This window comes from Nuphar pumila, chromosome 3 (assembly GCF_984573655.1).
Source record: "Nuphar pumila chromosome 3, dmNupPumi1.hap1.1, whole genome shotgun sequence".
Classification (NCBI taxonomy): Eukaryota; Viridiplantae; Streptophyta; class Magnoliopsida; order Nymphaeales; family Nymphaeaceae; genus Nuphar; species Nuphar pumila.
The window spans coordinates 20,774,149-20,801,598 of NC_143251.1; the positions used below are offsets into that span (position 1 = coordinate 20,774,149).

Genomic DNA, 27,450 nt, shown 5'->3' on the forward strand with positions numbered 1-27,450 from the left:
CTGGGATTGAACTCTAAACCCTCAGTTATGTGAGTGCGACCTAACCATTCAACTATCTCGTTTCATAAAAAAAAAATTTATCATGTTAATATAAAAAATAAAATTTATGATATTTTTTTGAAGGGTTAATAGCTGTGCTATTCAAGGCACAAGACTATTGTTTGCCAAGGATCAAACATTAGATCATGTTATTTTGGTCTAAAAATATTATTTCTTTTATTCACGACATTTTAGTGCATTGTAAGCAGTTGACTTTTGAAGCCCTTCAAAAACCTGCTTACATATCACAGTGTAGGTAAGATCCTATATACAAAAAAATCTAAAAAATATGAATAGAAGTTGATTTATACTCCAAGCGTTTCATCTCTTCAATAGCAATAGCACCAAATATTAACTAGACCCAAGGGGTGTGGCCTAGACATTTTGATCGACATTCTAGGTTCAAATCCCATGGGCATCACCCCCTTCGTAGCTTGGCGACTCCTTGGGATCGAGGGGTAAGCCCTTCAAGTTTTATGTTGACATGAACAGAGACCGGAGTACAGGCTGAACCAGTGCAGCTAGGTCTCTGCCGCTTCTTTGAGTATATATATATATATATATATATATATATATATATATATATATATATATATATATATATATATATTAACCCCCTTTTCTGGATAAGCAATCTTTTGAACATATCACATCTTTTGGAGAGAAACTCTTGAAATATTATTTTAACCGTGGATAGAAAATTATAACTTAACTAACAACCCAGAGACTGGAGAAAAAATTCAAGAAAGTTGTGACTATTTGTTTCTTTTTGACCTTGTCAATGAACATGAAAGGTGTGAAACCGAATATTTTGTACTTAAAGTACTCGGCCTCGATCACTGGATCTGCTCCTAAGGGGTATTGTTTAGTGCAATGGTAAAATGCTGAGTCTGCCAGTGCAAAATGTAAGATTGAATTATGAGAGCAGCCACTTCAAGCAAATGGCAAGAGGTTAGGGATGCGTTTAGTTCCTTAAAATTTTGAAATTAGGGACGGCAATGGGTATGGCCTTTTTTCACTTATCGTGGGCCATTGTATCACCCTTGCAATCTTTCGTTGGGCTTAGTATACGATATTTTTCATATAACAAATACCTGCAAATGACACCTGCCCTGGTCGGCCAAATGGCAAGTGAAAAGATCAGGTGCGATATAATTTCATAAATATTTGTGCTTTATGCACCTAATCACCCTCCATCTGAGGACATGGCTTGTCAGTTATGGGGTCCAAAGCCTGATGGAGGGTGATAGCCATAAATTTTGTGCCATGTGATCGCACCTAGATCCGGAGTTCTGGGAAGAAGGTGCTGACCCCTTCGTCCCAGGTTCAACTCTCATAGGGTGTGCAGGTGCCTTTAATTAATGTGCTCTCTAAGGGTATGTTTAATGTGCCATTTCCAGAGTGATTTAGACGGAAATCTCGTTGAGAACGGTGATTTTTAATAAATGTTGGATGCCGCGGACGGCGTTTCGCACGTCCACCACGTCCTTGTACACAAGATCTTTTCGTTCTACCCTCTCTCCTGTTACAAAAGTAACAAGGACGAGGGGAACATTCATTTCGTCTTGACGGGCACGTCTCTTTGAGCTCCATCGCCCTCTGCAACCCCCTCGCGATATCCTCCAAGAAGCTTAGGGGGGGGAGCATCGCGCTCTCCCGAAGGCCCATCAACTTGTAGTACGCCTCTCTGTCATGGTTCTCTGTTATGTTGGAGACCTACGAGAACAAGAGGGATCCAACAGAATTGATGAGCTTATCAACGAAGACGTCCGGCAATGACTTGCTCTTCACGCACCGGACATGGTCGCCAGCGACATACACCTTGAAGATGACCCCATCGTGGTTCACGATCTCCTGTAGCACTAGTGGGGGCGTCAACTTAGCGAGCCCAATTGGGTTGAAGACGAGCAACATCTTGTGTGACTTCACGCTCCCGTCGACCACCAGAGGCTTTGCGATCATCGAGTACTCAAGGTCGACGAGCGTCTTCAGTGTCTCGACATCGTAGATGATGATTTGCTTGGGGATGTTGAAGGTCTCACTCTCTTGCAAGATCCGAAGCTCAAAGGCCGCCTGCAGCATGGAGATCCTGTTGTGGAATGGCTCGATTTCCTCCGATGGGTTGATCACGCAGGTGCCAGGGTTCCTCTCTATGAATTCGCGCAACTGGTTCCACCATTCATCGCCATAGATCTTGTGGATGATGCAGTCGAAGGTCCCCTGCTTCGCCAGCGGCTTCTTGGCATTGATGTGGACCAGATCGATGCCGTGCGCTCTCACGCGGTCGATTAGAGACTTCTGGATGAAACTATCATGCTTCTTCGGCACAAGGGCATAGCCGATCCTGTACCTACTCTCTGCCTCCTCACTTGCCATCAGAATTCTCTAAATTCTCCAGATGGATCTCCTCGACGGCCTGGTTTGGGTACATCCGGGAGAGTTGCATCGCTTTCGTGTTCATAAACATGAGTTCGTCGGAGATCTGCAAACTGGCGTGTCTGAGCTGGTTGTTCAGCGGTGCGGTGTCGACGGATTTCGTTTGGGAGTAGAAGTTGCTGGCAGTGAACGCCATCTTCTAAAACAGAGTCACAATGAATTCATCGTGTGGCACCGAAAAGCTATCCCTCCTATCAAATTCTGATCAATTCGAGGGTTTCTTGATACCAAACATGAAACAACGGACATTTAGAACATAGCATCTTGAGTACGATCCAAACAAACGTTGAACTTGGAACAATTGTTACGGAACGAACATAATCAATGTTCAGTTTCATTTTTTTTTGTTCAATCCAGGACAAGCCATCAACTTGGGATTAGCTTGGGTGTCACATGGGGGTTTATCTAACAGCGCGGGGGGGGGGGGGAGCCTATTAATTAACCCGGTTCATGAAGAGAGCTCATCGTCATAGAAAAAAGAAGAAGCTGCAAATGGCTCACTTTTTCCCTGTTTCAAATATCTAACATGCCTTTTTTTTTTTACTCAACCAACCTGTACAACTTGACTGAATTATGTAGACCTTGGTAACCAAACCAAGTAGTATAGGTTTTATATTGAGTTGACTTGAATAATCACTCAATAATTGATTGAAGTACCACCAAGGTGGCATCCCATGTAGCAAGCGGGGTCCTATGTCAAGCTGAAGGCCCAAGATCGTCCTTAGGTGTAGATTATGGACTTACACCTCGATAATGGTCGGCCCGAGTCACTCTCCCAACTAATCCCTTCACAGAAAATGAGACATTGTTTAGACTGTTTAACCATTTGCGATTTTAATTCAATGACATTGAGCAATAGAACGATTTCTAAGCATCAAGCACCTCTTCTAGCTATGCACTATTTTGGTTCACGATGGGGCATATATATTACGATTTTCATTCTCGTAAGTTCAGCAATACTTCGATTTCTGTAGAACAAACCTTTCTTATCGATAATTACTTTGTCATTTGTTAAGGGCGAACATTACGTGCTTTTGTGGACCACAAATCGCGGAAATCTATTTTCGCGATTTTCGTTCACGGAGTGTGAGTTATACAAAGATTTCAGAACAACAACAAAATATCTTTCGTTGTGCAGTATTTTTAATTACTGAAGAGCAACATTACTAGCATTGGTTCACCGCATACAACACAAAACTATTTCTCGTTACGATTTAATTTTCATAAATGAAGCAGTACAACGATTTACAAGCATGTTTTGTAAAGTTCAAATTATATTTCAACGGAGACAGATTTACAAAATTTGTAGTCTTACAAAATTTTCCTACAAAAATTGGTTTAGACAGTCTCCAAAATCTGTTACAAATCTATTTACATCCTTGCAAACTTTTCTGGATCGTGTCGTCCGTTTCCTTTATAAGTAGTCTTGTTGGCTAATTATTTATGTCTGTCGACTTTTTAAACTCAATCAAATTTCGGCATAGTTCATCACGTACTTTCGGTATATCTTCCTGCAACAAAATATGTAATGTGAAACCAATATATAGCAGGAATCCCCAATAACAGCGGATACAAAGCTCATATAGCATCGAAACAAGGTTCTTCTTCATTGTATATTGCTTCAATATGCTTCATTACGAATATGCCACAATCGACCCCATTACTTTGTAAAGGAGCATCGTCAGCACAGAGCAACATCCACTCGACAATATCGACACCCACAAGGTCGTTTAGGAATCTCGCCTGTGATAAATGAAGAATATAGTAAAATTCGGTCCACCTCAAATAGCTATGATTCACCTATGAACAGAAGCTTACCAAATGCATAGTGTCACGTTCTCCACCACTGTGGCAGTCCAATGAGTTGTAGCATCATAGTTATTTTTCCTGTAAATTCATCTCGTATAAGACCCAATGTTCGGAATTTTGCCAGAGTGTAGGAAGTAAAATTTGTGAATCGATACAATAATTTATAAATCCATAGACATATCGTGATGGAGATGTTAGAACTAAACCTTGGAGAAGAGGTTTGTTCACTTACCTTTTCAAAATTCGAAAAGTCTACGCAGTGATCATCGATATTTCAATAAGGTAGTGCATCTACGAATCCACTGGTGTATGGCTTTCGTCGGACGTACATCTGTTGCACGAAATAGTAAGGTTCCACCAAGAAACGTGAGTAAGTCATAAAAACAAATAAAATAAGAGCAGAACAGACATACCATGAAATAAGGGGTGATGATGCACACGGTATTGTTCGTTGCGTTGCTTTGAATATAATTGACAAAATCACACATTGTCTGGTTGTAAAAAATTATGAACTTCAAAACATACAAACCGCTGACCTAGAAAATGATAGTGGTTACATACGTACAAAATTACTGATAGTGTTCCCGTCTGCAAATTCATCTTGCATCTGCTTGATGTTATCTTCTAACTCTTTAGAGCGTTGTCGCCCACCCTTGTCTGTGGATGTTGCACTGAGTGCACCATGAGCATAGTATTTAGAATTCGACATTGAAATTATTTTCTACAATAAACAACACAAATCGAATATACAACATAAAAAGGCAAATGTTGCCTAAACCGATCAGGAGGTTCAAAAAATATACGCCTTAAGCACTAGTGCTGGTCCTGTGGATGTGGTTGTCTTCTTCTTCGGAGCCATGCCTGGTCATATTGCTCCCATCGTTCTCTCCTTGGGTGCCATGCCTAGTCGTATTGCCCACATCGTCCTCTTCTTTGGCGTCATGTCTGGTCGTATTGCTCCCATCGTCCTCTTCTTCGGCGTCATGCCTGGACGAAGATATCGATGACACATTTGCAACGCAGCTACAGAATCGATGTTGTCAGTCAAATATAAAGGAAACGTCGTTTCACATGCCGCCCTTTTTCGAAAACCGCTCACAAATTAAATGATTGTGTTTTAAATAAATAAAAAAATGACATTTCGATTGCATATTATAACAATAGTTGAGTGGGAGATTGACCCAACCCGACCAAACCTGGTTTCAAGGTATGTATAATCTTTGACGATTATTGTATTGATTATCATATATGGATACATCGATATATTCATGCCACATACTTTCCTTAGTGGTTTTTTAACAACATTCATTATCGCTTTAGACTATTATCATTTAACACCGGCAAAATTGTTGAGTCTTGTTGTCTGCATACATCGCAAATCGATGTTGACTTACACTGTTTACAAAGGGTGATTATTACAAGCCATTGGTGGTTGCATGAATAGCTAACCTATTACTCGGCAAAACATTAGTAACCTTTGTTAATTGCATATAATTGAAATTAACGTGTACAACGATTGTTGACAATATACGTCGCATTCAAGGAGGTTGAGCTAATAGAGTCATTTTAGGCTCTATTAATCGCTTATGAGTTTTGCGATTTTTATTCATTGGCTACGAGGAAAATTGCGATTTCTAAACAATAGATGTTCCATTTCCTACATCGCCAACCTATTGATGACATATATCCATTTTCACTTAGTGTACTCTAGAACATGCGAGGCGTGTCAGTAGTACGACGATTGAATGAGAATGTTTTATGACCTCGATTAATGCTTTGTGCACGTTGTTCAGCAATATTGTTATTTGCGATCAACAAAATCTTCTTACCGATGACTTCGTTTAACGAAAGCCGAATATTATAAGGCGTTGTTGACCTCATGAATTGCAATCCTATTTCAAGGTTTGAATTCAAGGTGTCCCTGTAAATGAGCGATTTCTGAGCAGGATTCATATTGTACCGCTTTTGGCCGACAACCTATTGCGCGATTTGAATTTACTGATGATCATCAATAGAAATTTTTGAGCACCAAACTTTTTGTGTCGCTGTAGACTGTTATCATTTACGACGTCAGAACTTGTTCAATTATTGTTCACGACATATATCGCAAATCCTTTTTGCGATTTTCTATCAAGGTGGAGACAAATACAGCGATTGCTGAACATAAATGATCTATTATATCAATCTTGACCTTAATCATTTCCTAATGTCGATTACGTGACCTTGTTGACCGCATAAATCACATGTGTTCTCCGATTTTCATTAAAAAATGATGACTTATATTGTGATTTGTGAACAATATTACTCGTGTCAATCAAACATCTATTGTGATTTTCATTGTGATTTTCATTCAACAACGACGATTTATATTGCGAGTTATATTACGATTTTCATTCAATCAAGGAGGTTAGGAAATGCCACGATTTCTGAACAACAGACATCTATTTTCGATTACAGTTTATTTATTTACGAGCTCCATAGACGAAACATGTCTGTTAGATGTAATAAAAAAGAATTAAATAATAAAAGAATGTCACGTTACGACAATTACTTATAGAATTACAACAAATACCTATTGTGATAAAAAAGAATACCTAGGGTTTATTTTGTGGCACTTGATGAATCAGATGAAATATGATAGACTCGTCTCTTTCTTTTTCTTGGTGGACTGTCTGTCCTGAGTGCCTTCTTGGTTGCGTCCATCTTATTAAAAAAATTGGTCATCATCACTACCACTGACTTCAATTGTCTCCCCATAGTGCTTACATCTGTCCTTAATTTCTTATTCTCCCTCTCCATCAGTTCGAACCTTGCGGCGGAGACAACGTTTTCTTTTGTAGCAAGTCTTCGCTCTTCATTGCGATTTGTTATTGAGGAAATCGTTGTTGTAACCGGATGAAGACGACAGACGGGTTGTAGATGCTGGGATGCAACATGAAAGGGGGCAGTTGGGAGACATGGGTTCCCAATTTTCTCAATCTCCAGATTTCGCCGCATAGGTTCCCAATACCTTTGAAAATAGAAGGGATCAAATTGTCGTCCTTTATAATCATATGATACAGCACGAACACCACCTGTGTTCCAAATTAATAATTCGTTCCTGTAGCGTTCGCACCAATTCACGTTCCTGCCCCCACCACTATTCATCTTTCTTCTCACTTCCAAAGGCTTATTTGGGATAGACTGCCCCAAGCCAGATTGTAGGAGAACTCGACTACCATGCTGCAACTCGGCTTCATAATTGCAAAACAACCACAAATCGCTATCATCGTCCTCCCCATCTTTTTTTGCGGTCTCCACAAAACTTGTACATTGGTAATTCTTTTTAATAACGAGTGACAAATATATTACAATTTACTTAAGAATGATATGGCGACAACGATATGTACTATGGAAGATAAAATCATACAACAAAGATTACTTAATAATGCTAAACATTACAACGATTTATAATACTGAATGATAAATGCCGACCCGATTGTAAACAATTTTAGAACATTTACCTCATTTAGTTGCAGCCCATCTAAAATGGACTTAGCATTATGAACTGTGACGTTTATTCTAGCCCAGCGACCGATCTTTGGAAAACCATAAATCGCAGAGCCACAATATGGACGCAATGGGATAATATGTTTTCACGCCCAAGCCTAACAAAAATAATATATTAGTAACACTACAACCTTAAATGAGCTTAGTCTACAATTACTAAGTATGTAATAAACAAATACCTGAACAAATGACCAAAATTCTTTAACTATTTTCGTACCCTTACTCGCACGGTAGAGTTGATTGTACAAGTGTGCGAGCATAGCTGCACCCCATGCATAGTTGTCGACTTCGTCTAAGTCGTCTAGGTACTGCAACCACATGTAACTTATTCTCGAACCAGAACAATCGGAAAATAAAGTAAGACAAAAAAAATAAAGAAGGAAGCTGCATAACTCTTGGTCAGCTATTTCATATGCACAAGTAGCGGAGCGACCTTTCCATTTATTACGAAAAGATGAGACTTCCATTGATGTGAAATTGATTCCACCAGAAATACATTGACTCCATTCATCCATCGACATTCCTAGAAGGGCCGTGCATTTTTTCCTTGCATTATAGTTTGAATGCCGTAATAGGACAGCACCGCCGTCGCACTTAAGGCCAGTGATCCTCGTCATATCTTCTAGAGTCATGGTGATCTCAAAAGAATCAAACTGAAATGTGTTCATCTTATCATTCTACTTATTTACCAGGTGGGTCATGGTATTCCAGCAAGTTTCAAAATATTGCTGGTCCAAAAGGCCACCGAAGTGCATATTTCGTAATCGATCCTTCTGATATGCACTCAGTTGACCATACCATGACAGAACTACAGGCCATTGACACTGACCTCCGAGCTTTTCACCCGGTGCTCTACTTCTTCTATGATCTTCCTGTAACACACAATAACATATTATTTCTACCAATTGTAAATTAATACCATTTGTACTTATAAATAATATATTCTACTAATCACTGTAAATAATAATGGTTGCACACACACAATCACAGTAATCGCTATACATATTAATACCTAACACAGTAATTGTTATACCAAAATCGCTAAACATATTATTAAATCTTCACAGACAGGACGAATTTATTTACCTAGGTCGCACTTTTCTCTTGTTCGACCAATCCCTCTAACCTAGGCCTTTCTGGTTGGTCCACTGCCTCCCACTGCCTTTCCCTTTCATTCTCTTCCTCCTCCACCTTCTCCTTCCTTTCTCTTTCCTTCTTTTTCTCGTCCTCATTCTCCTTCCGCCGCCTTTCTTTCTCTTCCTCAAGTTGTTTTCGTCTTTCCTCCACTTCCTCCTTCTGCTTCTTCCTTTCTCTTTCCTTTTCTTCCTCTCATTCTCTTTCCTCTCTCTTTCCTTTTCTTCCTCCTCCTCCTTCTCCTTCATTTCTCTTTTCTTCTTTTCCTCATCCTCATTCTCATTTCTTTGCATTTCCTTCTCTTCCTCAAACTCCTTCTCCCTCCTTCGCCTTTCCTTTTCTTCCTCATCCTAAAGCTTATTTCATTCTTTCTCTTCCTCCTCCTTATTCAATTGCCTTCGCCTCTCCTCCGCCTCCTTCAGTAGTTTTACCCTGTTTCGTATTGCTATATGCTCCAACAACAGCTTGTGTGTTTTCGTCTTAGCATCCTCCTTTAGATTGTTCAATTCTCTTTCTCTCTCCTCCTCATTCTTTTTTTGCCTTTTCCTCTCCTCTGCCTTCTTCCTTTGCCTTTTCTTTTCATTCTCCTTCTTATTTCTTTGTTTTGCCTTCTCTTGGTCATCCTTCTTCTGCATCTTTAGTTCTTCAGCATTCGTCCTTTGGTCCGCAGCCTCGATATCTGATAGATAATCCTCCGCATAATACAATTTCAACGCTTTTCATTGTCTTTATCATTCTCAATCTTAAGTATATTTTGGTACCTTTTAAAAACCTTAGATAGATGGGACTGGCGGATCACTTCTCTAATACACAACCCATAGAACGACGGAGTATCTCTTCTCTGATGAACCGCAAACATTGCTAACCTGCACAACATATTAAACGATCATCATGATTATAAATCGTCGCAATATTTGGCTTCATAAGTACACATCATTGTAAGATTTAGCAAACTTATGTACAAATCAAGGTATTTAAATAAACACACATCGCTATTACTTTGAATGTATAAATTGTCGCTGATTCAAACTTACAAGTCGTTGTATAAGAAGCAACCTTCAGATTGCATAACGAAACCTTACACGAAACTCACCGAAACGATAGGATTTTGGATATTCCAACTGTAGAGTAAGAAACAGTAAGAACGTATACGCAACAGATGGTGACAACGATGTAAGACGAAAACGGATGCTCTGACGGTAGCAGAGCAAAGAAAAGGATGCTCCGGCGGCAACAAAAGAAGGCAACAGATGATCCGGCGACAACAGATGAAGGCAAAGTATGCTCCGATAGAGTTTTCTGCTTAGGGAGAGAATGAATTGTTTTGAACTATTTAAATCCTACAACATACAACTTGCTACATATGCAAACTTTGCTAAAAAATTTGGCGCGATAACAATGGAGGGCAGTTTTGTCCTTTTCACGAACTGCTGATTCAGTTTTCTAGATGAAGGGCATTTATGTTCGTTCCAGGAAGAGGAAGAGAATGATGGTAAAGGGTACTTAAGTCTTTGCGACGACACCAAATTACGATGCTATGTGATGCGGACACACATGGGGATACTAGCCGGTCTGCATCTTATACGTGGCGCTCGGCATCTTATACGTGACGCTATTTGGGAACCCCCGAACATGAGATTGAGCTACCAGCCCTGTTCGGGGGGGGGGGTAACATATAACCTGCTTCGACCAAAAACACAGCTGAGCTCCCTTTTGTTCGTGCTGCACACTAGTTTATGCTAAATGAGTACTGAGTAGCTCATGGCTCGGCCTGCCATCTACACGAGCCAATCATGAATGAGTGAGCCCAACTGAGCCTTCTCAGCCCTAACTCCCATCTAAGGCATATCCAATAAAGTCAGATTTGGTAATGCCTACATCAATCAGGCCAGCCCGTGGGAGAAATATCACTTACTCATTTAAAATCAATCCCTCATAAATAGTTTCGTGCTTTCAGTGATTAAAAAAAAAAAAAAAACTTTGAGACGTGCCAGCAAAATTGTGCTCCCTTTATGATTAGAAAACCTAAAAGGTCACTTCCCAAGAAATAAAATTTGTGTGATTACTAAAGAATATAAAAATTAAGGCCCAATAGATGCCTGATGACATGTGTAAAGTACTAAAAGATCTCTCTTTTTCACAGGTAGCACGACAATGGTGTAGGCCTTATTTGTTGGACATGTTCGCACTTTCACCAAACAAAGGAATGATCAGCCCTCTCCCATAAGGCATGGCTTCCATTTATTTTGCCAACTTTAATTCAAAGATGGGGGTGCAACACACTTACCCCAAATAGGAACCAAAAATCAAGTTGCGTGCCATGATTCCAATTAGGATAGGATCCTTTGACATATGATATAGAGGTTCCTATGTTGATCCGAGCTGTCCAACTGATGCATTTGGATGGCTAGGATCAATCCACATATGGGTGAGAACGCGAACTAATCCAAATTTTTGGATGGACGGTTAAGATTGAATGTGGGATGGATTCTATCATATGTATTCTCGGGTCCCTACTCGCCATGGTTGGTTCAGGGGCATATCTAAATTAACCAAGGTTTTGGAGAGGGAGAACTTTGATAACTTTTGTCCCATGTCCTTCTTATGGTGTCCGTCCTTATCGCATCCTTGTGACATAGCTTTAAAGGCAATAGAGGATAGCTGCTAGGTAGGGGTGTCAATGGGTCAGGTTTGACCCAGATCCGACCCATACCAAACCTCATTTGTCAGGGTTTGGTTAATGATAAGGACCGATTAAAATCTAGGTAGGACCCGAAGGGTCTGATTAATATATGGAGCCAGGTATCTTTTGTAAAATTTTATACCAGACCCGGAACCAAACCCAGTTCTGACAAAGGACCACTTTTTCAATCTAAAAAGCATAAACAAAAATTATTTTACCAGATATGGTTCAGGTTTGGTTCATGTAATACTTATAGGATCCAGGTATGGTTTTTTTTTATGGTGGGTCCGATTGAACTATAGTCTGGACTTGGTACCAGCATCTCAAAACAGGTCTGGGTCTGGTTGTACCTGGATATGAACCATACCCGACCTGTTGAAATCCTACTGATAGGACTTGTTCGTTATCTTGGGAAGCCCTTTGCTTGATCTTTTTGTTTTGCCAAACCTATCCTCTTTTGAGCTAAACATGGAAACCTTGGCGCCCTGTCTTTTTCCAAAAAAAATGAAATTTACATTGTTTCAATGTTAAGGGAACCTGGCAGTAGAAACCAACAAAATCTCTCTCTCTCTCTCTCTCTCTCTCTCTCTCTCTCTCTCTATATATATATATATATATATATATATATATATATATATATATATATATATACACACACATATATATATATATATATATATTTATTTATTTATAGTGACAAAATAGAACCTGGCCCAGGGTTACCACATCATCAATGCTTCAGTTTATCAAAATCCAAAACGCAGTAACCATAGTTCAGTTGCAAGTGGAGTAGAGGGAGCCCATAGCATTTCCCTCTTGTAGAAATGAGTATAGCCCCCCTCTACCCCACCTCTATGGATTATTACTTGATGTTGTTTGTGACCACCTTTTGTTTCTCCTCATTCATTGTTTGTGACCACTTTGTTATCCCCCTTTTCTCAAACAACGACCCCTTTTCCAATACTAATCTTGAAATTGTTCAATTTTTTTTTTCAAGATAAACTAACGGCCAACCACAGTTTCATTAGTGGTCGTTGGCATACTTGTTGAAACTTTTCAATAAGATGGCTTTACCTGTTATTAGGGATGGCAGTGGTGCGGGGCAGGGGACAAGGTTTCCACCCCCGCCCCGCCTCAAAATTTTATCCTCCACCCCCGCCCCGCCTCCGCGGCGGGGATGGATTTTATCCTCCACCCCCGCCTCCATCCCCATTTCATACCCTTCATCCCCGGTCCAAACGGGGATGAGGCGGGGTGGGGCGGGGCGGGGATATTGCGGGGAAAAGTGGTCGGGGCGGGGTTGGGGCGGGGATAGTGGCGGGGACGGGGCGGGGCGGGGAAAAGTGCACGTCCACCCCCGCCCCGCCTCCGCGGCGGGGATGGATTTTATCCTCCACCCCCGCCTCCATCCCCATTTCATACCCTTCATCCCCGGTCCAAACGGGGCGAGGCGGGGCCCCGCTTTCCCCCGGTCCACTGCCATCCCTACCTGTTATTCAAGTCTACGGCAAAATATTATGAGATCACTTTTAGCTGCCTTTAGCTTTAGCTGACTAGATGGGAGCACATTGAGTTGCACCTAGGTCACTTTTCTACTTTGTAGGAACATCCCACAATCTTGAGTTGTATAACTGTGATAAGAGTTTACAATCACTACGAGGAACAAAGTCAATACCGGCGACTCTTTAACAGTGACAAAAAAAAAGTTATCACTATTGACTTAGCAATAACGGTTTAGATATCCCTAGGAATGATTTGGTGGCACACAAATGTCATCATTAAAGATGTCTATAATATCACCTTTATATATCGTCATTATAGGCATGTTTATAATGACGACATTATATGATCGTTAAATATGTTACCGTTATAAACATACCTATAATTATTATAATTGGCCATTAAATATGTCTCATACTGCTATCATCATCATCATCATTAACATTACTATAATTATTTTTTTTAGATTTTTTTTTTAATTATCAAATTATACTCATTCTTGAAGTGTGTTTGTTGTAGGTTTGAAGAGAATGTAAGGGAGGGGGTTGAAGATGACGTATGTTTATTTTTTGAAGTGTATTTGTTGCAGGCTTGAAAAAAATATAGGGGAGGAGGTTGGAGATGATGTATATTTGTTTTTTGAAGTGTGTGTTGCAGGTTTGAAGAAGATGTATGAGAGGGGGTTGAAGAGGGTATATGTTTGTTTTTTAAAGTGTATTTTATATTTGAATATATATTTGAAGTTGAATGTTTGAGAAGGTTGAAGATGATGAATGTTTGAAGAGGTTGGAGAAGTGTATCTTTATATTTGAATATATGTTTAAGGATGTATAAATGCTAGTTTATGTGTATATTTGAATTAATGTTTGAAGTGTATGTTTATATTTGAATAGATGTATGTTTGAAGTGTATATTTGACTAATGTAATGTAACAAAATTAAAACTGATATAAAAAATAATTTTTGCAAGTGTAAGGCCTATAAAAATAATATTTGTGTGTTATAGTTATCGACCTTAACCCTATATTGATGTTACAACCTATAACAATGACGTAATTGTCATCTTTATAGCCTATAGTGGTGATTTACTTCTCGCCATTATCGACTATAACATCGACTTAATTCTCTCCGTTATAGGCTATAAAGGCGACCCAGAAATGTCATCGTTATAAGTGGTTGGCTGCTATTGGTGTTCCTAGTTTTGATGAGATTTTTCGTCGATGTTGAGTCACACATTAACGATGACCTACAAATATAATCATTATTACTCAACTGAGGTCAAAAATTGACTACTAGTTTTTGTTGTCGTTATAGACCTATAGAGGCAATATATAAATAGAGCAATAACAATAAGAAAAGTCATTGTTATTGACCCTCATCCTTGTGGTGCAAGAACAATTCTACACATAGGCCTTTACTAATCTTGGTTTAGATAGCAACTGGTTTATAGATGGAGTCCAGACCAAACACAGGTTGTTTCTAGATGGCTAGTCAACCTTCAAAATTTTCAACGGAATTTAGGCAAGTCCAGCCCGAAATGGTCATCACAGTGCATGATCTTATGGGTAACATAAAATCAAAGCCTGATCCACATCTCTTTTTTGTAGATCTAGTGCAAGATTTGACTCCAATGAGCCAAATAGGTATCGGATGGTAATTGAAAAAAAAAAATTGAATCAGGTAAGGAGCAAATAAACTGATCCATCTAATCCATATTCCTATTTCTATTCCTATTCCAAAACCAGTCCCAACCAATCCATAGTTTGATATAGAAAAACAAGATCAAACCAGTTTTTGTCAACACCTTTTTGGCTTTGATTCTACCCAATCCCATCTTGGATTAGAGTCTGGCTTTAATCAGGCAAGCTAAGTGACAAGTTGAAACATGAATCTGACCCATTAATGGACCCCACTCGCCCTAAACTCAGATAAGGATAAAGCATTGCACATGTAAGGTTGAAGCTCTCTATCTTTGCCTTTAATAATAATGTGTTCCACTCTCCCCTGCCCCCTTTCTATAACAAGACGTGCACCACTCCAAGAAAGAGCCTGAAATATAAACAAAAACTCCAACAACCAACCATAAATGCCTTGAACAATTCCACAAAGCGTCATGAAGCAAGTTATCTACAATGAATCTCATTTGTCAACATACGACTTGATACGCTCACACGCCACTCTTTCTATTATTCATGCCAACACGTATCCACAGTAACCAAGTTTCCCTTTTCACTGTTTTTTTTTTCTTGTAACTCGGAAAAACTCCCACCGGAGATAAAGATTCTGGTGACTCTTGCTCAGCTTGCCATACAGTGATCGTGCCAGCGGCAAGCTCCGAAGCTACGGTGGGGCCTATGGTGGGCGTCGGCTTGAATATTGCCACAGTAATAGTATGAAGCCTTTTTTTTTTGCCTCTTTATTGTCTACTAGGCCTGATCCAGAATAGTGACAAATGATGACAAAAATGTGAAGATAGGAACAAATCAACTGCAGAGAAACCGCCTTTGCTTTCCCTGTGCATCTCATTCACATCAAAAACATGTTCTCTCATCTCAACTCATTCATCCACCAAGATTGAATAAAAAACAAGATAATTTGAACCAAAATTGATATATAAAAGTGAAAAAACCAACAGACCAACAAAAATAAAAGAGCGACTGATTCTAATTGTTCGTATACACAACAATCAAAGAATTTGAAGACATAAAAGAATTATGTGACGTTAAAAGGGTCTACATATATATCTAGGCTAGAACAAGTGGGTCTTGTTGAGGATTAGAGGGCTGGTGACTTCATCATCTGCGGACTCAGCCCAAAACTCGGGCCTTGCAGGCAGGTTCAAGTCGAACCCACGCTCCCTGGAGTACTGCACCAAGCCGCTGCCGCTGCCGCTCCGATCCGAATTGGCAGTGTTGGTGGTTGCAGCAACACCACCTTCCCAGTGGCACCTCTTGTGGCCACCTAGAGCCTGGCCTGTTGTGAAGAGCTTGGAGCAGACGGAGCACCGGTGGATCTTGGCGACCTTGGCGCGATATGCGGGTTGTTGGTCCCCGGAGTCGGTCTTCTTGTGGCTGGCTTTATGGCCGCCGAGGGCTTGGTAGGAAGGGAAAGCCTTGTCACAAACCGTGCACCTATAGGCCAAGGTGGGTGCTGGTGCTGGTTTTGGTGCTGCAGGAGGGCTGCTGTTGGCTAGCATGACGAGGCAGAGAGCCAGGTACTCCTCTTCAGATCTGGGACGCTTGGAGCGCTTGCCTTTCTTCCATGAGTCGAAGTTGGGAGCGTACTCTTCTGAGGTGGTGGTGGTGGTTGTGGTGGTAGTGGCGGTGGTGGAGAGTGGAGAGGCGAAGCGGTGGTGGTTGTGGGCTAGAGTGAGTGTGTCAAGGGCAGCCATGGGAGTGTTTTTGAGAGAGAGAGAGAGAGAGAGAGAGAGTGGGAAGAAGATACGTTTAAGTGAGGAGCGGCGGTAGTCCTTTTATATACATAGAGAGAGAGTGTGTGGCGGTCGAGAATGGGAAGTTGCTGAGTAAGAGAGGTGGGGAAGAGTGTGGGTCAAACTTGGGGTATTCCTTTTTGGACGGCACTTTTAAAGTGGGATTGTTTGTTTCCTCTCTCTCTCTCTCTCTCTCTCTCTCTCTACGTAAGGGGAACTTGGAAACTACTGGTTGCATAGCTTACGGTTTCCTTCTACTCACGCCTTTCGCTGACTTCACATTTTGTAAGAGTCAATAGCTTGGCAATAATAATAATAATAAGGTAATAATACTATAATATGATTATTATTATTATTGTGGTCAGCAGGTTTAGGTAGCCCCCAACTTCTTTGTTTGGAATGACAAAGTTATAAATCAGTCGGTTCAAGGAGCCTTTGGCGTGTCCCTTGAGACTCAGATGGGTCAAAACTGGGTAGGAGGTCTGGCCGTATATGGACTTCTGGATCTGGGGCTAGATTCAGATCAAAAGGAGCTGAACCGTTTTCAACCGACTCTACATCAGTTCCTCGTTGTCTTTGTATTGCCTTGTCCAGTTATGGTTGGATCCAACTAGGGGTGTCAACGGCTCAGGTTTACCTGGACCAAACCCTATAGGGTCCGGGTATGGTGACAAATAAGAAGACCCGATTAAGACCTATCGGTCTAGACCCGAAGGTCCGATTAATACATGGACCCAGGTCAGGTTCTTGGCCGGAATAGGTGACACACCAAGTTCCAGGTCGAGTCTAGGTCTGGTACTGTGGTTCTCATGTGAATGCATATTTTATTTTAACCGATAATAAATTAGTGAAAATACAACAATAATGTTCAGTAGGCAAAATCTTTATTTTTAGTGCTTCTAAATTATTTGATAGCTTGTGGCCAAGTAATCAACGGAAATAAAAGTATATATCTTTAAGATAAAGAATTTGTTTAACGATTTCGTTAATATCATGATCACGTTATCTTTATCATCGTCATCACCCCCAACAAATACCACAGGCGATGACATCAGTGAGAATCTCTTTTATATCATAGAAATAAAAGAAATTAGCAATCTTTAAAAATTTTCTTGAACGTTAATTTTGCATGGTTTATTTAATAAAAAAGCATAATTTTGATCTTTTTATTATGATGCCGATGCACCATTGATCCCGAAGATGCGTAAAATCTTTATGTTATTGTACTCCTACATAAGACAATCCAAACAAACAGAAAAATAACGAAAAAATACATAAAATTCAGAAAAAAATTAATAAGTTTTAATCATCTATATCTCTCTAATCTCCCCACATAACAAGTATTTATAAAAAAAAAGTAAAACTGTAATCCTATTTTGAATGTAAGATAGATCCATTACATAAAAAGATTTAATTAATTCTAAACAAAACCCAAATACAAAAAAAAAAAAAAACTAAAACAGGATTCAAATGAACCCTTTAATTAGAGTTTAGACCCGGATTTGTTCCGCTCCATCTTTGCGTCATACGCACAAGCAGGTTCTTTACAAACATAATTAAAAAATCAACTGTATATCAATCCGCCAAAATTTCACTGCCGAGAAATTTATCTTTTTTTTTTTTTGTTGTTGTTGTAGTAGTTTTTTGTTGCCCTTATTATTATTATTATTATTATTGTTGTTGTTGTTGTTGTGGGGTTAGTTAGTTATCAAGTGGGCGTCTCATTCTTGATAGGTTCAAACCATGACATGGGAATGCATGATAAGGTAATAATAGTCAAGCCGACCTAGCTAACTTTATTTAAGTGGGAAGGGGACGGCTGACCGACTCCTCTTTCCCGTGTTTGGCACAAAACAACCAAACGCGTCCTTTTTTTAATTGTTGCTAAGTCCTTCACGTCGGCCATCTAGAGAATTCCACCACCACGTACCACGCTTACGTGGCACACTCTCACTCGCTTCCCTCTCCTGTGCTTCCACAAACTGCTAGTCCACTGTCAGTCACAAGCCCACAAGAGATTAACTCCACAAAATAACGCCAGCGAAAATAGAGGATAAATTAACCAAAAAAATTAATAAATACAAAGTATTAAAAGGACTAAAAGATGTATTATATAATAAAATAATATACATTTTCTTAAAAAATAACTGATAAAAGAAACATACGAAGCAAGACAATTTTATCATTTTTTCGTTAAAAAATAATATTGTGATAGTTCCTTACTTTAGCAGGGTGCAAATTAATATATAAATTTCACCATTTTAGATACTTTTTCAGGCCCATTATCGATACTAAGTAGCATTCACAAAGTTTGTATCTTTTTTGTATGATATTAGGCATGGATCAAACATATCATATCATGATCAATTCTTCAGATTCTATTGTGAGCGATTCTTTCACAATGAAATCTGACAAGTGAGATTTTTAGTAAGTGTTTACAGAGTCTTCTTATACCCAAAGAAATGATTCATCCAAATAATGAGTTATCTGTTTCATTAAAATGGACACATATGAGATCACCAAATGCTCGGGAGTTCCTCTATTCAATCATTTTCCTTCTTATTGTTATTGGGTATCTTGTTCGTACACATCTTCTCTCTACTTTTCGAGTCTCTAGTGAGTTAGAGATAGAGTTAAAAAAGATCAAATCTGACCAGTGACCACACATGCATTCTACATGATTTCATAGAAATCAATTCTTAAGCCGTCCAATTATATAACACATGGATAGGTAGGGGTGTAACTAGGTCGAGTATACCCAACCTAACCTGATGTCCCGAACCAATTATACTTACCCAAACCGATATTGGTGGACTCGTGGGTTTGGATTGGCTTCAAAATATATACTTGTAGCGAAAACTGGTCGGGACATGGGTATTGTAAATAAAGACCCCAACCCAATCGAACCCGACCTGGTTTTGTACTTGGACCTAAATGATTCTCCATATTTTAAAAATGAAACCGCCCCAATTATGTACCTGAACCGATTATACACTAGAACCTGAACGAAACCATACTCGACCCATACCTGAACCCACTTCATACCCGATCCATCTGAAAGCTTCTAATTAGTAAACATTATGTATTTAATTAAACATTTCAATATATTGATAAACTTATCATTAATATGCATTTCATTTTAGTAATTTAAACTTTAATTCATTTTTGCATATACTTTATATTGTCCTTTTTTCGTGAAAATTTATCGAATTAAAGTGAACTCCATAACTCATTTATTTTGATATATTTTGAATACGATATGCATTGTTTTTTTTTTCAACTTAAAATATTTTGTTGGTGTGGATATATTCTTTTTTTATTCAAACCCTGATTTTATTTAATAGTTATTAAGCTTCTATTTTATTAGCATATAATCTTCTTAATAAATAGTTAATTTTATTAATTTATAAATATTTTATTAGCTAATAATTAGGTCTATAATACTTATCATGCCAAGACTTGAGTTGAAACCCAAACCCATTAAGACTTGAATCCATTAACCCATATGAGTCTCACTACAAGAAAAACCCTGATTAGTGACGGATATTTGTGATGAATTTTTTTCATCGCAAATTAGCGACGGACTTAGCGAGAGAACATTATCCGTCGCCAATCTTTGAAATATTTTTGAAATTAACGACGGTAAAAATTCTGTCTCAAATCTGTCGCTATTTATCGATAGATCGACGACAAAAAAATTTTGTCGCAAAAACTGTAGGAACTTAGCAACAAAATTAATGAGAGAAATATTATGTCGCTAATTAACGACAGATTAGCGGCGAAAAAATTTCCTCGTTAATTCCGTCGCTACTTTTCGATTTAAACCATCCCACAAAAGGCGCAAAATTTTTCCTCTCTCCCCCGTTCAAAATTTAAACTGATGTGAGATTTAAACCGTTCTCAAACGACCACATCCGTCCTGATCTTCCCCTTCAACCCCATCAAATCCCTGGCGTTGAGGAGGTCAAGCGACCACTGACAAGGCTCGTCGGACAATCCCGCTGACCGATGTCGACCGCCGTGATGGCCGTCGAGCCGTCGCCCAACTCCGACGCAGCAGAGGAGGGTAGGGGAATCTCGATGAAGGGCGTGTGGATCAAGGGGCAGTCGTTGTACCTGAACATGCAATCGACATTGCCGGTGGACCCGCGGGTGCTGAACGCGATGCTGCCCTTCTTCACTGGCCGCTTCGGCAACCCCCATTCCCGCACTCACCTCTACGGTTGGGAGTCGGATGAGGCGGTTGAGCGCGCCAGGGAGCAGGTCGCTTCCACACCACCTACCTCCCTGTCGGCTCTGATGGCCTCCTCGACCTTGACCGCCTCCGCGACGCCATCCGCCTTGACATCAGCCTCGTCTCCGTCATGGCCATCAACAACGAGATCGGTTCATTCCAACCTCTGCGAGACGCAATCGGAGATCTTGGGGCCGAGGGAGTACGACTTGCTGGGATCCGGTGGTGGGTCGTCTTCCTCCTCCATCGCCGCCAATGAATCGGTCCAAGTCCGGCCTATTGCTGCCAGAATACCGCCCGGCAGGGAGCATTTTTTTTTTTAAATTTAGCGATGGATTAGTGATGGATATTATCCGTCGCTAATTTAAAATAGTGTCAGACTCGTGATGGATCATTTTCGTCGCTAATCCATCGTAAATTAGCGACGAAAGTAGCAACAGATAAGTTTTGTCGCTACTCAGCATCGAAAAATTTGTGATGGAAGCTATTCGTCTCTAATCTGATGCTAATCCATCGTTAAACAGTTTAGCGATGAATTAACGTCGGATTAGCGACGGATTTAGGTCGTCGCTAATCCACAGGTTTCTTGTAGTGTCTACTTTTTCACTCATGCCCATACCCGAACCCGTTCACCCATATAGGTTCACAGTTTCTTGTTGTACCCGAACCTGAATTAAATTGGGTCAGGTTTGGGTCTTATATTTAGACCCGATTAAAATCGGATCTAATAAGACCTGACCCGACCCCGACCCAGTTACAACCCTAAGGATAGGTTTTCATAAGGTTTGAAAAATCAACAGGCTAAAATTTTCATAAATATTCAATGCTTAAAAAATCATGTTTTTTTTTATAAAAAAATATGATCCAAGCGCATTTTCTACCAAATCAACTATGTCAAACACATTTATGAGGTTGGATTTGCAAAAAAACACCCCCAAAACCTTGTTATTTTTTCTTGAATTTATGCATTATTATTATTATTATTATTATTATTATTTTCATTGCTTTTGCTTCCCTAGTGTAATTTGGGTATGAGTAGTTGATAGCGGTAGTTTTTCCGCATCCTCGAAATGGAAGGTGCATCATCTCTAAAATTGTTTGGTCAAAGTCCAACTCAGCACATGGGTCCAGTCATGTCTGATCATTTGGATCAGGTGATAAACAATTAGATCAAGCTCATTTAAAAGTATAGTTTAGGATGCACTTGACATAAAAAATCAACCAACTCCTAATCTAGTTTAACGAGTCGATCTGATTTGAATCTCGATGTTGTTGAATCCATCCAGATCAGATGCAAACCAAAGCAGGGAACTAATCAAATATGTCCATACAACAACAACAACAACTACGCCTTCATCCCAAAACAATTGGGGTCGGCGATATGAACCAACAAAGAAAATCATTATGGGTCTTCCACATGAATCCTTCTCCTCCATTCATTTCTATCCAATGCCATGTCCTCGGTCAAATATGTCCATACCCAACATAATTTGATCCGGCCTAATCAGGTTAAGGACTAGACATGACATGGTAGCATAAACTCAATGATTTGGATCCAGATTAGAAGACCCTTTGCTCTCATTATTTTTTTATTTAATTTTATATTTACATGGAGAAACCATACCTAGGATTAGAGGCATAGCCACGCAGGCTTTGCCAGTCCTACTTAAAATCTTTGTTTCGGCAGCGTAAAACTCTGTGAGTTTAAAATTGATATTTTTATTTTAAAAACAATTTTTTTTGTTTTTTTCTTAATTAAATGTCTTTCATTAACAAAGTAAGGGGATGGTCCTACCTAAAAAGGTAGGTCATTCATTATCAATTTCAAAAATCATATCTGAAGGTGCTATGGCCAAATATGAGTATGTGGCTATATGAGTACTATGGTAAATAATTTAAGAACCTGCTCTTATATCAAAATTTTTATAGTAGGAATGAAAGTGGACCAGTGCGGGGGACAAGGTCTCCACCCCCGTCCCATCTCAAAATCTGGACTTCCATCCTTGCCTCCATCCCCGCACGGGTTTGGATTTTAACCTCCATTCCCGTTTCATGTCCTCCATCTTCGGTCCAAACGAGACGAGGTGGGGTGGAGCCCCATTTTCCCTCGGTCCATTGCCATCCTTAGAAGGATTGGGGAAGGGGCGGGGCAAGGCGAGAATTGAGGCGGGAAAAGTGTAAGTCCTTCCCCGCCTCCATCCCTACATGAGTTTTGATTTTAACCTTCATCCCTGTTTCATGTCCTCCATCCCCGGTCCAAGCGGGATGAGGCGAGGCGGGCCCCATTTTCCCGATCATCTATCATCCCTATTTTAAAGTGCAGATAAGATTTTTTAATGCAAAACTTTCAAAGTATTGATTTTTATATCTTTATAAAATCCTATAATGTCACAAAATTTTTGATTCAAGGGTCAGTTCTTAGGCTTTTGACGACCATGATCAGATTTGCCAAAAGCACCCCCCACATGATCATTTAAGGTAACAATGAATGACCTAACTTTTTAGCAGGAGGGTCATTCCCTTCTTGCATGAACAAAAACTGTTGGTATAAAGACCAACCGGATCCAAATAGGTCATACTTATACATCAAACTAACTGGCGCCTAAACCTTCACAAAACCTATTGGCCCAGGCTGGTTACCCGAGTTAAAATCCAACCCAATCTAGTCCACTAGATCTGATTTATAATGAGACCTTGGGTTCAGGTCCAGGTCATATCCAACTCATTGACAGCCTAGTAATACCTTCCTGACTTTCCATCTTAGCTAGGGGCAGTATGAAAGCTTGGAGTAAACTAATTACTAACATATTTGTGGTCATAACAAGCTGGATTTGTTGCAAGTTTTATTACAAGTACCTAACAACATTTGTAAGTACTGTACTTTATTTTATATATAAATCACTCTTTGTTGCTTCGAGAATATGTCAACTACTTTTGATACACAGTACTACTTTTCTCTTCAACTATACAGTGAAAAAGCATGGGTTAGGTGCAGCCTAATTCAATAAACTTAAGTGGCCATGAGCCCAACAAAGTGTGAACTCATTTCACCAACATCCTTTGTCGTAGGCCTATTTCTTCAATAAACCAATGCAATGAAACGGTCCTTACCACCACAAGCTTTCTAGTTGCTCACTTGCAACTAATTTGTCACGGGCATAGAATGTTTCGTAAACCCATGATGTGTCAAACTGCTCAATCTGACTAGCTTAATAGCCAAAGACCGCGTACCAACACATTTTCATGTGCTGAATCGTTTCATTGTCCTTGCACACCACCTCATGTGTAGCTGCCTAGCGAAATCTGATCAAGTGCATCTTCATATGTGTATTTCATCTAGTCAATGCTACTTAGTGCATAGTTATGTCATACCAGCTATCACTTTCGAAAAGAGTACAAACATTGCCTTAGCCTTGCGTAACATGAAGCATATTGTGACTCCATGCGTACGTCACAGTAAAGCCTCACCACTGAAGGAACAAGATCTTGAGGCCTCCAATTTAAAGACTAGTTGATGATTGAACACCATAGCAAAGAACACCACTCAGACTTATTCATCGGTGCTTAGTCATTCACTCACCTAGCCCCGAGTCATCATACTCAGTTGAAATCGCCTAATGTGATCCCTGAGAAAATTAGTCTTAACCCACACGCACACCCGTGCATTCAACCGTTATGCACGGGATGCTCCTGCAAGCTGAGATGCCCTTTAACCAGATCTCCAAAGCCAACATCTTCTGATCCGCTGATATTACTTAACCAAACAACGCACCACGCCTGCGCTGCCATAGAGTAATGCACTAACGATGATACTATTGCCTATCGTGTGCCTTGCTACCACCGCACGTCACCGATCAAGTCAATGCACATCGCGCGTTCCTATACTCTATGCATTTTCTACTCAATAGAGATCTGCACTATAATTGTCCCATCATATTTAGCTTGTTAAATATTTGAGTTCATGCTGAGCTTAATAAAATTTGAATGGTTTGTATTTAAGAGAATCAGACCCTCAAATTTCTCAAAAATCAATTTAAGGTTTTAGGCTCTTTCTTGGAATTCAATTTTCTTAAATCCATATGTTATTGAGATGTAATTTTTTCAAGTTATGTACAACATGAACTGAATTAAATTGATTAAGCATGGTTACAACTGAACATAATTAAAAACATATAAGCCTTTCTAATTTGGGCTTATGGGGCTTGGACCGAGAAAATTGACTTATGTATTTTTTGTTATGGGTTAGTTATAGTAGAATCATTGATTCAATCTGTTATCATGCATATTTTAATCAGGTCTGATATAATTTGAATTACTGTAAAATAAAGGCATTAATCAAAGTCATATCAATTTGCTTGGTAAGGGTTTATGGGAGCTCTTATCGAGAAAGTCGGGTTTCGTGACTTTAATTATGTTTTGATATTTTCTTTAAACTTTCTACAAATTCAGTTTTGAATTATATCATATCTGATATAAATATTTATGATAGAGATAGAGGTAAATTCGATCACAATTGGTAAGTTATGGTGTTGATTGAAGAATGCCCTGTTTCTGAGAAATAGGCTCATATACCAATTGTATTTGAGATTTATTAGTAAATCCATTTATGACAGCATAAATGTATTTATTTTTGTGATAAATTGATCATGATCATGATCATGATCTTAATTGTAAAGTATATAAAAAATGTATATGGACATGTTGATTGCATTATGATTTGGCAAAACATGTTTTAGTGGTGCGATTTCTGGCTACTCTAGCCATGTGACCTAAATAATTTGATAGTGATTTAAAGATGTGATTCATAGATTGATTTATAATTGTGATAATGATGTATGTTGATTCTTATTTATTAAAATTATGTGATACTGCATGAATAAATTATTGAATATCATGTTTACATTATTCATTGTTTATGAAAATGCATGTAATACTTTGAGATGTAATATTTGTGAAATGCGTGCAAGATTATAGAAATCCCACAAAGTTGCATAGACATTTGAGTGTTTAATAAAATGTTAATTTATGGTTCCAAAGAGGAATCAGTGAGATGACAATGCACTAGCTTAAATGATAGATGCATTTATCTATGACTTAATTAATAAGATAACCTTGAGCAGGATTCTAGTTATGCCTTTACCAAGGTATGTTGAATAAAAATGATTTGTGGTCTATTTTTGAGAGGGTAAGCGATATGAAACTTTTTGGGTCTTTATTTCTTATTATGTTACAAGGAGAAATGCCTCAATGATTTCCCAACCTAGAGAATTTAGTGGGACTAAGATTGTCTCTTTCATCGTAGGTGGGCATGTCCATAGGACTTCTGCAGAAGTGAGTGATCATAATCATCATATAACACGAAGTCATGCCCCCAGGTAAATTCTCTCTGAGTACGACGCAACTTTTCATGGCCCGACTTCACTCATAGAAGAACGACTTAGTTAGTTACTCGAGAAATTAAAATACATAATATAATAAACACCTGAGTAGTATAGTCTGTTTCGTGGTGGTCCTACGCATACCTGATAGGCTTTTGGTAATCAAGTGGAACTTAAAATACTTGTTCACTTTACTTTTCTACATTTTTATTTATGTTCATATGATTATGTGAATTCATGCATATTATTGAATATCTTAATTTCAATTAGAATGCAATTATGTATGCTTAAAATTGTTATATCATACTTGTGTATATTTTTAGAATCATAAATGCTTGAACTTTATTGGTTAATCGTTTACTAGTCTATTAAATGTTAATGTTGTGCTTTTGTAGTTGATGCATACTATGCAAGATTTATGCATTGTATCTTTCGTTAGCTATGTGAATCTTACTGAGACTCTTTAAAATCTCATGCTTTTAAAATAAAATAATTTTCAGGTAACATGTGATCTGTGGAGTGAATGCAGGATATTGTGAGGAGGTTGTGAGTGACCGATGTTTTCGAGATCCCAGAGACTACTTGTCTGATTTTAATTCAATACTCATTTGACTATTTAATTGTCTATTTTTTAATAAATGCTTGAATGGTTTAATATTTAATTGAACTGATTCATATTTCAATTAATTTCTTTTATAGTTGGTTGAATGATAATGCTTTTAAATATGATGTATTTGGGAGGTTTAACAAAAAATCCAACCTATTAAATTGATTTCAAATCAATATTTTTCTGTTGTGTTCACTCACATAAGTAATAATACAAGGATTTTGTCATTTAGATATTTTTATCTCGAATTTTGTTCTAAGGAGCTATTAAACGCCAATGCATGCATAGGCCGACTCTTTAGAGCTTCATTCTGTTAAGGCAATGTCAATGATAAAATGCTTAATTTAATTAATTATTTTTATGTAATGGTTTAATCAGATTTATTATTGTGCTTTTGTACTAGATCTGGTACTGAGAGGCTAAGACATGCTCGTGCTTGCAGTTAGACAGGCTATCTAGTACTTGATACGGTTGAAATGTGCCCATTGGTAAGATTGTTATATTATTATATATTAGGAAAAAAAGAAAATCAATAATATTTTACCTTTAAAAAAAAACAAGTATTTTGGATTTGAAATTTGTCGAGTCGTTACAGTCTGACTGTCCTGTTTTCATAATCAAACACACAACGCAAAAAACAAAATTAAGTACT

General features: G+C 38.8%; 2 pseudogenes; both read right to left on the bottom strand.

Moving 5' to 3' along the window:
- Positions 1-1,755: 1,755 nt before the first annotated feature.
- LOC149842227 (inositol-tetrakisphosphate 1-kinase 1 pseudogene) lies at positions 1,756-2,415 on the bottom strand (annotated as a pseudogene).
- A 13,328-nt stretch (positions 2,416-15,743) lies between these two features.
- On the bottom strand, positions 15,744-16,578 carry LOC149842228 (zinc finger protein ZAT10 pseudogene; annotated as a pseudogene).
- Between the last annotated feature and the right edge of the window lie 10,872 nt (positions 16,579-27,450).